Source organism: Lissotriton vulgaris, chromosome 2_1 (genome assembly GCF_964263255.1).
Source record: "Lissotriton vulgaris chromosome 2_1, aLisVul1.2, whole genome shotgun sequence".
Classification (NCBI taxonomy): Eukaryota; Metazoa; Chordata; class Amphibia; order Caudata; family Salamandridae; genus Lissotriton; species Lissotriton vulgaris.
This window is the reverse complement of record NC_141687.1, coordinates 769,205,182-769,219,637: the sequence shown is the minus strand read 5'-3', so window position 1 is coordinate 769,219,637 and position 14,456 is coordinate 769,205,182. Positions and strand designations below refer to the sequence as shown.

The following is a 14,456-nucleotide window of genomic DNA, read 5'->3' as shown; positions in this document are numbered from 1 at the left end:
TGGCCTGGGTGTTAAAGGAGAGAGTCTTGTCCAGCCAAACCCCAAGGCTCTTTATATTGTCCTTGGGTATTGGGGGGGCACCAAGACACGAGGGCCACAAAGGGTTTACAAAAGTAGGGGTAGTGAGACCCAGGAGAATTAGCTCTGTTCTTAGCTTAAGAAGAGAGGAAGTCATCCATCCCTTTACCTCCTCTAAGCGTTTTGCCAGGCCACCTGGGGATGGCGAGCCCGGCTCCTGCGCCAAGGAGACCACTAGCTGAGTGTCGTCCGCATAGGAAATGATCTTAAAGCCAAACGGACGAACCACCTCAGCCAGTGGTCTCATATAGATATTAAAAAGCGCAGGGCTTAGGGAGGAGCCCTGTGGGACTCCACACTTCAGTGGCCTGCTTGAGGATATCGAGTCTCCATCAAAAATTTGGAAAGACCCATCGCTCAAAATGGATTTGAACCATAGCCATGCTCCGCCGACTATTCCGACACTCGACAAACGTCTCAGCAAGATGTCATGGCTGACCATGTCGAATGCCACACTTAGATCAAGGAGGATCACTGCCACTGACCCTCCCTGATCCAGGATCTTTCTGGATGCTTCGGTGACTGCCAGCAGGGCTGTCTCTGTCCCATGTCTGGGTCTAAAACCCGTCTGGGTGGCATCTAAGAGCTGGTTATTCGCGAGGAACTGTCCCAGATGGATATTGATGTACCTCTCGAGAATTTTGTTAGCCCAGGGGAGCAGAGAAATAGTACGGTAACTACTGAAGTCACCGGGGTCCAGATTGTTTTTTTTTAGCAGAGCACGCACCATGGCCCGCTTCCAAGCAGGCGCCACGGTACAAGAAGTAATGGAGGCGTTTAGGATGTTCAAAATGGTCGGCAAGATGACCTGAGGTGCCAGCATCATGACATCTGGGGGGGCTGGATCACATGGAGATCCTGATTTTACTTTGCTGGCTATGGAAGCTAGAGATTCAGGATCGAGTGGTGGGAAGTGATCTAGCGTAATGAGAGATTGAGATGACATATCCCCCAAGATTGGAGGGTCCTGGGCTATGGGCTGTGATGCAATAGAGGGGAAGAAAGAGTAGATTTGAGTGACTTTCTGGTGGAAGAATTCTGCCAGGTTATTGCAGTGGGCTGTGGATTTGTCCAAGTGCATGCTGGGAGACAGAGGCTTAGTCAGCTTCTTCACTATTTGGAAGATCTTCTGGGGCTTGGACTTAGCTTGTATAATTTTATCAGCAAAATATGTAGATTGGGCTGATTTGACCTGGGATTTATAGATTTTGATTGCCTCTCTATATTGGGCTTTATCATTCATTGAGTAGCCTAAACGCCACCCTCTTTCCATTCTCCTACAATGGCGTTTCTTATCCCTAAGGAGCTCTGAGTACCAGGGGGCAGTTTTTTGAGAACGTTTCAATGTGATTTTACTAAGCGGTAGAGTGGCGTCGATGGACTGTGCAATCCAATCTTCAAAATCCTGGTTGGCTACACAAGGATTCTCATTATAGGAGGGCTGGCCCATCTCAAGTCTACTGGTCCAAGATTCAACTGGTAGTTTAGCCCAACTTCTAGCCCTCCTTACGACAAGTCTAGAAGGGGCTGCCTTGGGTATAGTCCAGGTGAAAGGCACCAGTAGATGGTCAGTCCACGGGAGGGGAATTGGCAGTTCCACCACCATCTCTTTACAATTGCTGAACACAGGGTCCAGCAAGTGACCTTTAATGTGGGTGGGAGCCTTTACTCGTTGGACTAACTGTAATGCTGCTAGATCATCTATAAGTGACATAGCAGTATAGTCCGGGGACAAATCAAAATGAAAATTAAGGTCTCCTAACAGAGTGAAGTTAGAGGCGATTCTAACCCGTTCAGCTAGGACGGTCGAAAGGTGGCTATGGAACTGTTTGGGGGGTCCCGGGGGCGATATACAACGGTGCCTGAAAAGCAGTTGTTCAGAGAAAATTCCAGACTGAAGGCTAAACTCTCGCAATCTGGGATTGATTCAGGGATGATTCGACAAAGATATTGATCTTTATATATGATGGCTAGGCCTCCTCCTCTCCCCTCGGGCGATCCTGATGAGAAATTTGGAAGCCTGAGGGGAGGGCAATCGCTATGTCGGGGTCAGAGTCCGTCGTAAGCCATGTCTCTGTGAGAAAGACTGCATCTGGCATACATTCTTCTAACAGGAGAGCGAGTTCTATCTTGTGTTTTGGAAGAGATCTACAATTTAACAATAGCATGTAGTAATCCTGCTTTGCTTCCTGAGGCTGCGTGGGTTTCAGGATCTCTTTACACCTAAAACAAATCACTGGTAGCTCTAATGCATGGAAAGAGGTCGAGCAACATCCAAGTCCAGAAGGCCTCATACTGTGGAGGGATTCCGTGCTATAGTACCTGTGTTTTAATGTCTGCGATGCAGGGGGGGTGGCCCTTGGCCCGGTCCTGGCGCGGACGGGCGCAGACGGGCTTGCCTTTGGCGCGCCGCCGGCGCGCCCGCTGCACGGTCGGGTAAGCGTCATCTTTTTATCCTAGGTGAAGGAAGGCGGGAAGCTTCCTACTGCTGGACCGCTACCCTATTCCTCCCACCAAGATGGCGTCCCCCCTCTTAGCCTTCTGGCGTCAGCACCTGAATTGGCTGTACCGGTCAAGGAGTGGCTGCAAGGAGTCTCGGCACAACGTAAATCTCCCACCGAGGGGTCAGGGATGCACCAAAGATAAAAGTGAGCAATTAAAATATGTATAAAGTTTAAAAATTATTTCCAATAAATCAATTTGTTAAATGCCCGTAGGGCAACAGGGATAGCGTAAGGAGCCCCTGGCGTCCGCCTCAGGGGAGAAAAAAGCAGTTCTGAACAGAGAGACTCAAAAAGGACAGAGGAAATTTTCTAACTCACATGGGATATATGATAGGAATTTTGGTAGAATGGGCCCTGATGGATAATTTGTCTTGACGTAAAGCATTTAAGGTTCATCAATAAATAATAAATGAAGTTCACAAAATCCGTTGTATGAGTTAGCCATTAATAAGAATGCCTTACTTTATCCCTGTTTAATATCGCTAGTGGAAAAGGTCTCAAACACCAAACAGAACTGCAACCAGGACTGATACTGGTTAGGGTTTCCACAATCAGGGCAAATAAATGGAAGAATACATGAAAATTCCAGAATTATGTAACAAGAAGCATTATTTCAGTAATATTGGCTTCCCTAAAAACATTTGTGAATGATAGATACATTTGTTTTTGTTTCTGGGATGAAAAAATATAAGCGATGGGAAACACATTTGACTGGAAGAGTCTGTAAAAGATTTTGAAAATAAACATTTGCTCATTCTTAAAGTGAGGAGGATTTCAGATCTCTTACTAGCATATCCTTTTAAATAAATTGACTTGCAATACAACATGCTGGGACAAGGGAGAAATGGCAGACTCTTGAGCTATACACTGAGGAAGATGAAGGAGTCCCAAATATTTCACTAAGGAAAACTTGCAAGCAAGACGTTAATGACACCTTTGTTGAATGTTACAAAGAGCTTTATACAGGCAGCGGACATCAGAATGCTCTTCTTATTGATGCCTTTTTAAATGAGATTAGCCTCCCTGTCATGATTCAAGAGGACCATGATGCTGTTTGACACCCATTGCTAAATATGAGATTGCCCAGGTTATTTGACTGATTAAGTTAGGTTGGATGGCCTGAAATGGAATTTTATGTTAAATTCAATTCCATGACTACATCCTTTCTGTGCAGGATCTCTAATGAAATTTTGGAAACCACTATCAAACTGGCATCTACGTAAAGGATCATGATTACTTTTATCACCAAGAAGGATACAGATAAACTTAAATTTGCTAATTATAGACCAATTTGCTTGATAATTTTAGCTCTTAAACTTTTACCTCATGTTTACTGGAGAACAAGTGATTGATAAAACGGAAAATTAGATGTTCTTATATAAACATTGCCAGATTTACTTGCATTAAATAGGTTAGCTCAATTACAGTGGTTAGCCTGGATGCAGAAAAAGCATTTGGCAGGGTCAGTTGGGTCTTTCTTAATAGTTATTTGGAGATCTTTGACTTTCTAACTTCTTTGATTACATCTGCTACATATCTGTACAATAAAGTAGTCTCATGCAGCTTTGAGAAACTAGGCAAAGTAGCCATCTTTCCTCAATCCTTTTTGACTCGGTACTTGAGCTTCTCCTTAACCATTTCAGTAAATATGTTAACATTGAGTGCCAAAGGTGTGAATATGGTATGTAAATCATTTTGGTTCACGTGATGGAGGTTTAGTTGCTCTTCTTGAATTCTGAAGGTTCTCTATTATGAACCTTTTTTGGGGTGAGCTGTATGCTGAGGTAGTGGGTTGCAAGATAAATGTTCGTATGTGAGCAGTGATGTCTTTAACTAAATCAAATCAGATTGGTCATATGGGGAATTCAGTACTTAAGTTGTGTTCAAGAGAATTCAATAAATATTTTCCCATTTGCATCTGCCTATGCATGTATGCAAGTATGTATGTGTGTATATGGTATTTCCGTAGCGCAAGCCGAGCCAAAAAGCAACAAAGCCATGTACATGGTCCAAGTCAATGACTAATAGGAGAAGAAGCTGGGTTATGGATGGTTAATACATTGTCTTGTCACTAGTTGCACACTTTTTCTGTTGTCCATGATTAACCTTGTTGTATGTTATTTAGTTTGTCAAGATTTAATATGGGTCATAAAATGTAAAACAATACTTTTAATAAAATTAAAGAAGCATGGCATCTCTAAATTTCTACTGGTACTGGAAATCGCCTAACCTGGTCTATGATATTTGACTTGGATACCAGTCAGTGTCAGGTATGAAAGGTTTTCATCCAATACAAGACTAACCCCAGGCAGAGACCTCCACTCCGCCAGCGGATTGTGTGGAGATTTGTGGAGATTTCGCGTGCACATGCGCATTTCGTGTGAGAAAGTGATTTTAATTTACTTGTTTTAAAGTAGAATAAGTACTTGTTAAAAATTGGGGGTGGAGGCGGGTGGCGTACTGGGCTACACGGAGGGCCACAGAGTTTGTTCGCAACTCTGTGGCCCTCGGTGTAGTCCCACTACGCCCAGCGTTATACAAGACTCAGTTGTTAACTTTTGAGCCATTTGCTCTTTTGATACATAATGAACTCTTGTCTATTGTCCTGATTAATGTCTAGGGCCAAGAAAGAAAGTCCTTGATATCTGGACAACAATTGCGCAGGAACCAAGCTGTTAAGCACTCTGATGGAACGTATGGGTCCAATACCAGACCTCCACCTTAGATAGTCAGGAAGGATGAATAGGGTTTGATTTAGCAAATTCTATAATGGTTGAAAACCAAAATTGACCACCCAAATTCATTCTGCTCTCTAGTTGCCATCTCAGTTTTTCATCAATCTTGAGAATCATGAAACGCATACAGGACAAGTTTCTCCATTTACATTGGACAGCATTTCTCAAAGTGCTGGCATGCATATATTTCCAAGAAGCAAAGAGTGGTTGGAATTTTCTCCCTCTATTGCTTATCAAACACAGCACTTTTTCACTGTGAACAAAGGAAAGGAAGACGTTTAGTGCTAGAATGATGGATTTCAAATTAAAATATTGGTATGAAATGTTCTTTTTTCCGTTGGCCAAGGAAACAGGATACTCCAGGCCCACAGTAGCATCCTCTCTGAACAGAAATGTTTCTGTCATTACGGAGAAGTACGACTTCATGGAGTGAACAGTGTTTCCCACCACATTATTACCCTTCATAACCCACCACTTCAGATCTAGAAGCATTCTTGTGAAGGTAGGAATCAACAGAGGCTGGTTGGTCAATGACTGGATCCAATTCTGAGAGTTAAAGATCTTGTACCTGTCAAGACACACTATCTAATTGTTTCAGGCCTTTAGATGAATGACCCTCTGACACCAGCATATGGTGGTACATAGGGCAGCAGTTCAAGTGATGAAAGTCATTCAGCTGCGACAAAGGTCCAAGATCTGAAACAGGCAGTTTGCAGAATGGCCTATATCAAGACTATATTACTGAGATGCACTGCAGGAAATCCCATATGCCCTCAGTATTCTATATCCTTGTGGCTAAGGGCTGAAATGAGCATGTGCAATGAAGAAAGTTGTGAATTATTTAGTAACATGTTTTCGTTTGACTGTTGTCCAGAACCTAAGCCATATAAACCCAGTATTGTGGTTGGTTCTTGCAAAAACTGAGCCTGCGTTTGCTTTTCAGAAGTGCAGAAAAGAGTTTTAGTATAACTTGTTATCTGGGCATGGACGAACATTTAGTCCTCTTTGGTCATTAGGTTTGGAGTGGAAGACACATTTTTTAATTCTATTGAGGGATACCATACCACATTACACTGGATTGGAGGGCCCTTGGAGACATTTTTGAAAACGTTGAACAGAGTCCTATAATTACTGTCCATTTAAAATGTCTAATTGGAACTCAGTGAGGATAATGTCAGATTTTCTGAAGCTTCTGTTACTGGATTTCTTGAATGGAACAGCTAATCACTGGCAGTTGATTGAAGGAAGCAAATATCTATTGATCTCTTATTAGTATGGGAGGATTGATTACCTTCATTTTCGTATCCGCAACATGACATGGCCAAGAAGGTAGAGGGTGACATTAGCGTTGGACAAGAACATTTTCTCTTCCTCATTTGTGTGACTTTGGGCAACAGGCACCTCTGATTGCTCTAGGTGATGATGCAATAGCTTTGTACTCATGGCCTTTGAAGCACACCCCAGGTCAACGAAGGTTACCTGAGGTGTTGCCAGGGCCTGAAGCAGAGCTGGGTCTGTGAGAACGTTTAGGCTCTAGGACCCAGAAATATTCTCTTATGATATCAGAAGTCATGGTAGTGAAAATGACATAGACCGCCGACCCTTGTTCAACAAGTCAAAGCAGGTGGCAGAACTGAATAAATTAAAAATATATTTTGAGTTAGGAGAATAGTCAAGGACAAAATGGGAGTCCAACACAGTGGTTCTGTTATGTAAGTTACTGCTGAAACCTGGAGCATATCAGGAAATAGCAGGAGGGCCGAACGCCTAAAACCTAAACAGTAATCGCAAGATGGTTCAAGTCATGGAGCAGGATGGACAAACGAGCAGCCAACCTTTACTGTGATAAGTACCCTGCTACAGGCATGGCAGAGGCAAAGTGGCACTGTAATCCTCAACATTTTCTTTTTTGCTCACACCTATATTTGTTGTCTAGCAGTTAACATGTTTCACCATGGATAGCGGAGACAGTCCCTTTGTCACAAATCGCTATAATAAAAAAAAATAATAATAAAGAGCTTATAGAGCGCTCAGTAACGCCATCACGGCGTGTCCCCGCGCTAAGCTACCAGTAAAGCAGAATAGAAAACCCAGACTCTATGCAGTATATAGATGTGTTTTGAGCAGAGCCCTAAACCGCAATTCATTGCTCTCCAGTCTCAGCATAGGAGGGAGTTTGTTCCAATTTTGAGCTGCTTGGAGCGCGAAGGACCGTCCACCCATTCTAGCCTTCCTAATCCTGGGGACTGTCAACAGTCCGGTACCCTCTGAACGGAGGGTCCTAGTAGGTACATAGCGGCTGACTAGATCCTTCAGATATGTCGGTGACTTGTCCCAGACAATACGGTGGCAGAAGAGGAGGCACTTAAATAGCACACGCTTCTTCACAGGCAGCCAGTGAAGCGCATCCAGCGCCAATTTCGAGCTGGCTCTCCTGGGTCTTTTCTTAACACCAGTCTGGCTGCGGAGTTCTGTATGACTTGTAGGCGACCTATGCTGCCCTCGGTTGCCCCAAGGAACAGAATGTTGCTGTAATCTAACCGCGAGGTCACCAGTGCCTGCGTTAGTGTCCTTCTGGCCGATAAAGGGAGGAGGTCTAAGGTTTTGTTTAGGGTCTTTAGAACTCCAAAACATTTGCCCACTAGGCGACCCTTATGTGGCCTTCATATGAGAGAGATGGATTCATCCAAATTCCTAAATTCTTGGCCTCTTGACATGGTATGGGGGTAGGGCCCAAACATGAAGGCCACCACTCATCCGACCATTTTTCGCTTTTTCCCCCTACCACCAGCACCTCTGTTTTAGAGCCATTGAGTTTTAGGCAGTGGGCATCCATCCACTCTGCTAATGCCTGCATACAGGATTTAAAATTTTTAGGGGTGTTGGAGGTGCTCTGCGATAGGGAAATCAGCAGCTGAGTGTCGTCAGCGTACGACACTAATTCTACCCCAAAAGAGTGTACAACCTTCGCCAGAGAGGCCATGTATAGGTTAAAAAGAGTGGGGCTCAGAGCTGAGCCCTGAGGCACTCCCTGGTCTAGTGACATCTCCACTGAGCGGCAGGTCCCCTGCTGTACCTGGAAACATCTCTCCGTAAGGAATGATTGCAGCCAGCCCAGCGCAGGACCAACAACCCCAGCTTCGTTCAGACACCGTAGCAGGATGGAGTGCGCTACGGTGTCAAAAGCCGCGCTTAGGTCGAGCATGATCAGGGCCATTGTATGACCAGCATCTGCCCCCGCTCTTAAAGTCTCAGTGGCCTATCTTTACTCTACACCCCTATAGAGCATGGTCTGTGGACCTTCAAGTCTTGGGTTCAGTTTCTCGATCTGGTGACATGTAACTATATTTATCTGCAACCTCATAAAATGCATTCTACATTCTCTGAATTTTGGGGGAAAATATAATTCTCTTTTGAGAGAGAAAAACACAGGACATTTGGGTCTCGATGGGTCATGGCCCTTGGAAGTTATTACAGATAAAAAGCCATATTTTGTTACCGTCCAGCATGATGCATTATTGCATTCTTTTTTCATAAGGTCGAATGTATTATTCCTGCAGAGGTTTTTGCTTTCTGAGTTTTGTGGAGCTCTGCAGTGAATTCCTATTTCTTCAGCATGTATTTCCCTGCAGCGGTTTCAAAATTCCTTAGTCAGCTCTTTAGAAGTACACCTTTGATTCTTGAGCAAATACTGTTTAGAAGCACAGCTGTATTTTCTGAGCTAGCAATATTGAGAAGTGTACCCTTCTAGCATTATTTAGCAATTAACTTTTTTTGTAAGCTTTAAGTGTTGCAGTGAATTTTCTTTGCCCGTCCCTATGCTCTGTATTTCTTAGGTATCTTCCTTCACGCACTTTGAGAAAGTGGTTGGAGACTTTATAAATAATGGCAAACTGTGTTATCTCAGACAAGCAGCATTCTCTTCCTACCCATCAGTCACCATTAATTTAAACTGAGAAAATAAAAATGTTGGAACGGATTTTCATATTTTTGCTTTTGCAAACGCACATGTACAACACTTAAACACTCCCTGGCAGACCACAACGCATTTAAACACCGTTCTCCAATCTTAAACTAGCCCCTTCATGCTAAAAAGCGGTGTCTATCATTATGTTTGCATCACCACCTGGCAATGAGCAGCGACACAAACATATCACACACATCTCTGGTCACAACAAACGGAGAAAAAACATCCTGCATGGGTCGCACGAGAAACCCCCAATCTTCCATCTCTTCCATCTCTCAGAGATATTGGAGCACTATATGACCACAAATAAAATACAATGGAACTGCCAAATAGTACGTGGGATGGCTGCGATTATTGCGTATTACTCTGAGAAAAATATGCTACAGTTCTAACTCCTGTCACGTGTTAACTTTTTGATACCTGCGAGATATATGTATTCAAAAGAGCAACTTTAGTGTCCATGCCAGTTTGTGAAGAGCACTTTGTGCTCCTTAACAGCCAGAGCTGCTGACTTTGAAACGGGGAACCAGGCTCGAGTCTCAGCGTTGGCTCAACACCCTTTGATTCTGGGCAAATCACTTACTTTTCCTGTGTCTACCAAAAATGAATGTCTAATGTTACTGCTGCTTATGTAAAGCGCTCCAAAACATTTGGGTGCTATATAAAACTGCAAAATAAAGGACATGCGACTTTCAGGGTAAAAGTAGGAGGGTCTGAATGGATATCTGTGGCCAGTCAATCAAGCCTTTTGGTTGGTGATTGCCACGTGTTCAAACCAATTTGCAGTGGACTGTTGACTTGGTGATTGCTGCTGCTTTCTTACTGAGTGAACTTGCAATCAGCCATATTTGTGAGTCACCGAAGGAAGTGTATTTAACTTTTTGCTCCCCTGTGAAAACCCGAATGTGTCCCCTTCCACTACCCCTCCCCGGACATTGTACAGATAAGTGAGCATCTCAGATGTCCGATAAATTGGGGCAGCAAAAGGGGCAGTTAATGCATATGTAGCACATACAGCCCTAACCATTCTTACCATTCTTACCATTCCTGATGGGGCAGCAATGAGGCAAATAGTACATAGGTGTAGATTTATCGAAAGTTCCGCGGAGCTAGCACAGTGAAATTTTGCTGCGCCCGTGTAGGCATTTTTAATGGTCAGTAAATCGTATTATTGATTCCCATGAAGATTTGCGCTGGTACATACATTTTCTTTACTTGGTTAAACAAGCAACAACCACCAGGAAGCAACTACAGGGGAAGCAGTGATGTATCCCCTGACAGTGTACAGGCCGAGTGTCTAAATTCAGTTTCAAGCACCAAAAGCCTGTGGGGCTCGGAAATTGATAATTGCTGATGGGCGGCAGCCAGCAATTTACATTATAGCTCCCACAGCGAGGGCCAATGGTTGCTGGCGTGAAGCAGCATATGGGAGGAGGCGGTGCTTTGGCTGATGCAATTTCCAAGATGGGACAAGGGGCCATGAGGAGAGGCCATCACACGTGCTAGCCAACGAAAACATTCTCTGAGTGAAATTGCCAGCCAGGGAACTCAGCACATAAAGGAAGGACATTTCCACAAATGCACCAATAATAAGCCAACATTTTTAAATGCCATACACAACATCCAATAGCAATCAGGAGGTGTGCCAGAGCCCATAGAAGAGGATACAACCAGTCGAACAGACAGCACACAGTACATAAAGGAGGGACATTTCCACAATTGCACCAATAATAAACCAGCATTTTTAAATGCCATACACAACAACCAATAGCAATCAGGAGGTGTGCCAGACCCCACAAAAGAGGATACAACAGGTCGAACAGACAGCACAAGCGCTGTTGAGGCTCGACCTAAAAAGGGAAGGGGAAATGAGAAGTGAAAGAATGTGGGAACTTAAAAGTAGAGATATTATTTGTCTACAAAGTCGGACAATGTTTTCTTGGCATCTCAGATCCTAATGAAAGACAGTTTTCCACAGAAAGGGAGCTTAACCAGAGAAAGACTTTGGTTGCTGTTTAGTTGGACTTAAGTCGTTTTGGTTTGAGTGTAAATACTTTTCTTGTGGTATTTTGCCATTCCAGATTTCTTTAAGGTGGAATGAAGTATGCAGGTTGTTATTTGAGGGCCATGAAACCCATTTCGTCCCTCAAAGGGTAGCCAGTGGACATCACTTAATAATGGTGCAATGTGGTCATACATTTTGGCATAAGAAGCAAGTCTGGGTGCTAAATTAGTAGAGCTGTCAGGGGTGCAAGATAATTCTTTCAGGATTGAGTGAGAAATGTGCTTGCACTGTCAGTTTTGGATATCACAATGGTTTGAATAGGGGAATGGAAATGTGTTTTGTGTAGCTGAGGTTACAGTCCTTTGATAAGAGGGCTTTTCTTATTGGGTTCACTGTGTGCTCGATTAAAAGGTTGGAGTTAATATGGAGATCAGAGGAGCTACATCTTGAGCAAGACTGTCAGAAAACTCATCACTTTTTAGTACTGTAAGCTAATTTGAATTCTTACCCACGAGGATACATTTAATATGTTCTACATTATACTTCAGGAATTGTAAGTAAACACATCTGTTGGGACTGAAATCACTACTCTAGCGTGCATCTTGACCTGAGTAACCCATGAAGTTTGTACATGGTATTTTGACTCTTTTTCCTTTTGATCTCTATGCACATGGCAAGCGCATCTGCACATTCAGGACCATAGCGTTATAGATCGAGATCCAGAGAGAGGCTGCAGGTCAGAATGGGCACACCGTGGTAAGCATGAGTACTGTCAGCTTACATGTTTTGCCCTACATGTACAGTGGTGACAGTGTGTTGACTGACAGTTGAAATAAAGGCCATTTGACCTGATCTCTGCACAAGGCGATTGGCCTACCAGCCTCACCTTGGTCTATATAGTCTTCAGAAAAGTGGTTGTTTGCTAAATTCACTTTCCTTTTCAAACTTTATTTAGCTTTTTTTACCATAAAAGTCAGGGGAGAGGATGTAGCCTCATGGCTAGAGCGGTCAACCTCCAAGCTGGGAAACAGGGTTCGAGTCTTGACAATGACACTCAATATCATGTGATTCTGGGCAAATCACTTAATCTCCCCTTGCCTAACAAAAATCAACGTGTCCATCTGCAATGAAACTGATGCTCATGTAAAGCGCTCTGATACTTGATATCGTTGGGTCGAGCTTGCGCTACATAAAACTCTAAAAAAAGAAAATAAACAAAAATAAGCCATATACATTAACTTTTCAGTTCTTAGGAAATGACAGGACCACAGAGTTGAAAAGCCTAAAATACAATTGATGAAAATATGCATTGACATTTCAGTTCATAGCATTGACAGGGTCGCCAACTAAAAAAAATCTAAAATACAATTGCTAGAAATAAATACAGTACAAACATAAATATAGGTCTAGATATCACAACTACTAGAAAAGTGCAAAAGGAAACCAATATGGATCGCACCTGTAGTAAGGATGCAATCATCAATTTCACACAGTTCGAGGGCCCAGTGGCAATCTGACGCATATGCCCTATCTACAGTGTCTGAATTAATACATGTGTCTAAAAGCAGAATAAAACTTACAGTGATGTCAAGATAAATATTAAGAAACTTAAAGATGAGATAACATTGGAAAACCATTTCACAATGCGGCCACGCTGAATTCAGTGTGCTTGGTGAGGAGCATACTTGTGCTGAATAGGTTTTCCACCAGAATATCCTGCAGAAATATTGTGGGGGCCAAAATATCATGTCCAAACTATCAAACACCAATATATAGAATTGATACGAATATATAGGTAGGTATAAGTGTAATATATATATATATATATATATATATATATATATATATATATATATATATATATATATATATATATATATATATATATATATATATATATATATATATATCAAATGCTCCAAACACCAGCCGGTTGCACTCGTGAGCGGGTGCACGCCAAAACGGGGGTGTACCCGTTGTATTTATCACAGCTACAAACGATCCACGAATCCTTAATTCGTAAAGAAAGCAGCACACTCAGGGGGTAGTTCCACATAGATTTAATGAGGGAACTTACAGCATACGACGCGTTTCGCCAGAGGGCTTCGTCAAGATATGCAAAGGGTAAGGCGTTTCAACTCATTATAAATCAACAAAAAAATCTCTTACTTCCGCTATTACAATGGTAAGCAAAGAAGGACTATATACATGGTTACAAATGGAACCGCCATGTTAGAGAGATGTATCCTCACACTGTTATATCTACATATATACTGGGTTCGAGTAAGACCTTAAAACACTCACTATAACTCCGACAGTCAACAGCCTTACCAAAGACGCTGGACTGATGCCTGGCAGTGAGCATAGAGGTCTCTCTAAATTCTCTGACCTCACGCCACCTCTTCTTGTACATTCATTTATGAGAACGCACTCAGGATCTCCAATGGAGACATGTCCACCCGCAATTCTACATATGGCTGCTGACACCATAGCAGAACCCCTCTGTAAATTAATGAATGTCATCATCCGATCTGGAATCTATCCCCATACTTGGTAACAAGCCATCATCAGACCTCTTTTGAAAAAACCTAATCTGGATCCTAGGGACTGTAAAAACTCTCAGCATCTCTCTGCTCCAGCTAAAATCCTGTAGCTACATCTTAATAAGCAGCTAAAGGAAACTGCAGAACCTCAATCTTGGCTCAATGATTGACAGTTTGGATTCAGAAGGCATCATGGTACAGAAACGGCTGTAATATCAGCCACGGACTACATCAGGCATACGGTGGATGAAGGACCAGGGGTAGTGCTAATTCTCTTGGATCTGTCACCAGCATTTGACTCCATCTCACCTACTTTGCTGCTGGACAGACTCCGGAGTCTTAGTATCTCACATCAAGCACTTGCCCTCTCATCCTCATTTCTGACAGGGAGATCCAAAAGGGTGAATCTAAAATCCTTTCACTCAGACTCCTATCTTCTACCTTTTGGAGTCCCGCAGGGGTCTTCCTTGAGCCCTACCCTCTCTAATCTGTATGTGGCCCCCCTCGCAACTGTAGTCCACTCCTTTGGATTAGAGGTGGTGTCATATGGGGACGACACACAGATTATGGTTATCATCCCTAAGGGGCTGGGCTCACTGTCAGAAAATGCCCTTGGATGTATGA

The 14,456-nt window shown here is 43.0% G+C and overlaps 1 protein-coding gene across 1 annotated transcript in view; it reads right to left on the bottom strand.

Moving 5' to 3' along the window:
• MYO3B (myosin IIIB) overlaps positions 1-14,456 on the bottom strand; it is a 1,488,954-nt gene that overhangs the window by 1,007,322 nt on the left and 467,176 nt on the right. The gene's annotated exons all lie outside the window — the stretch shown is intronic.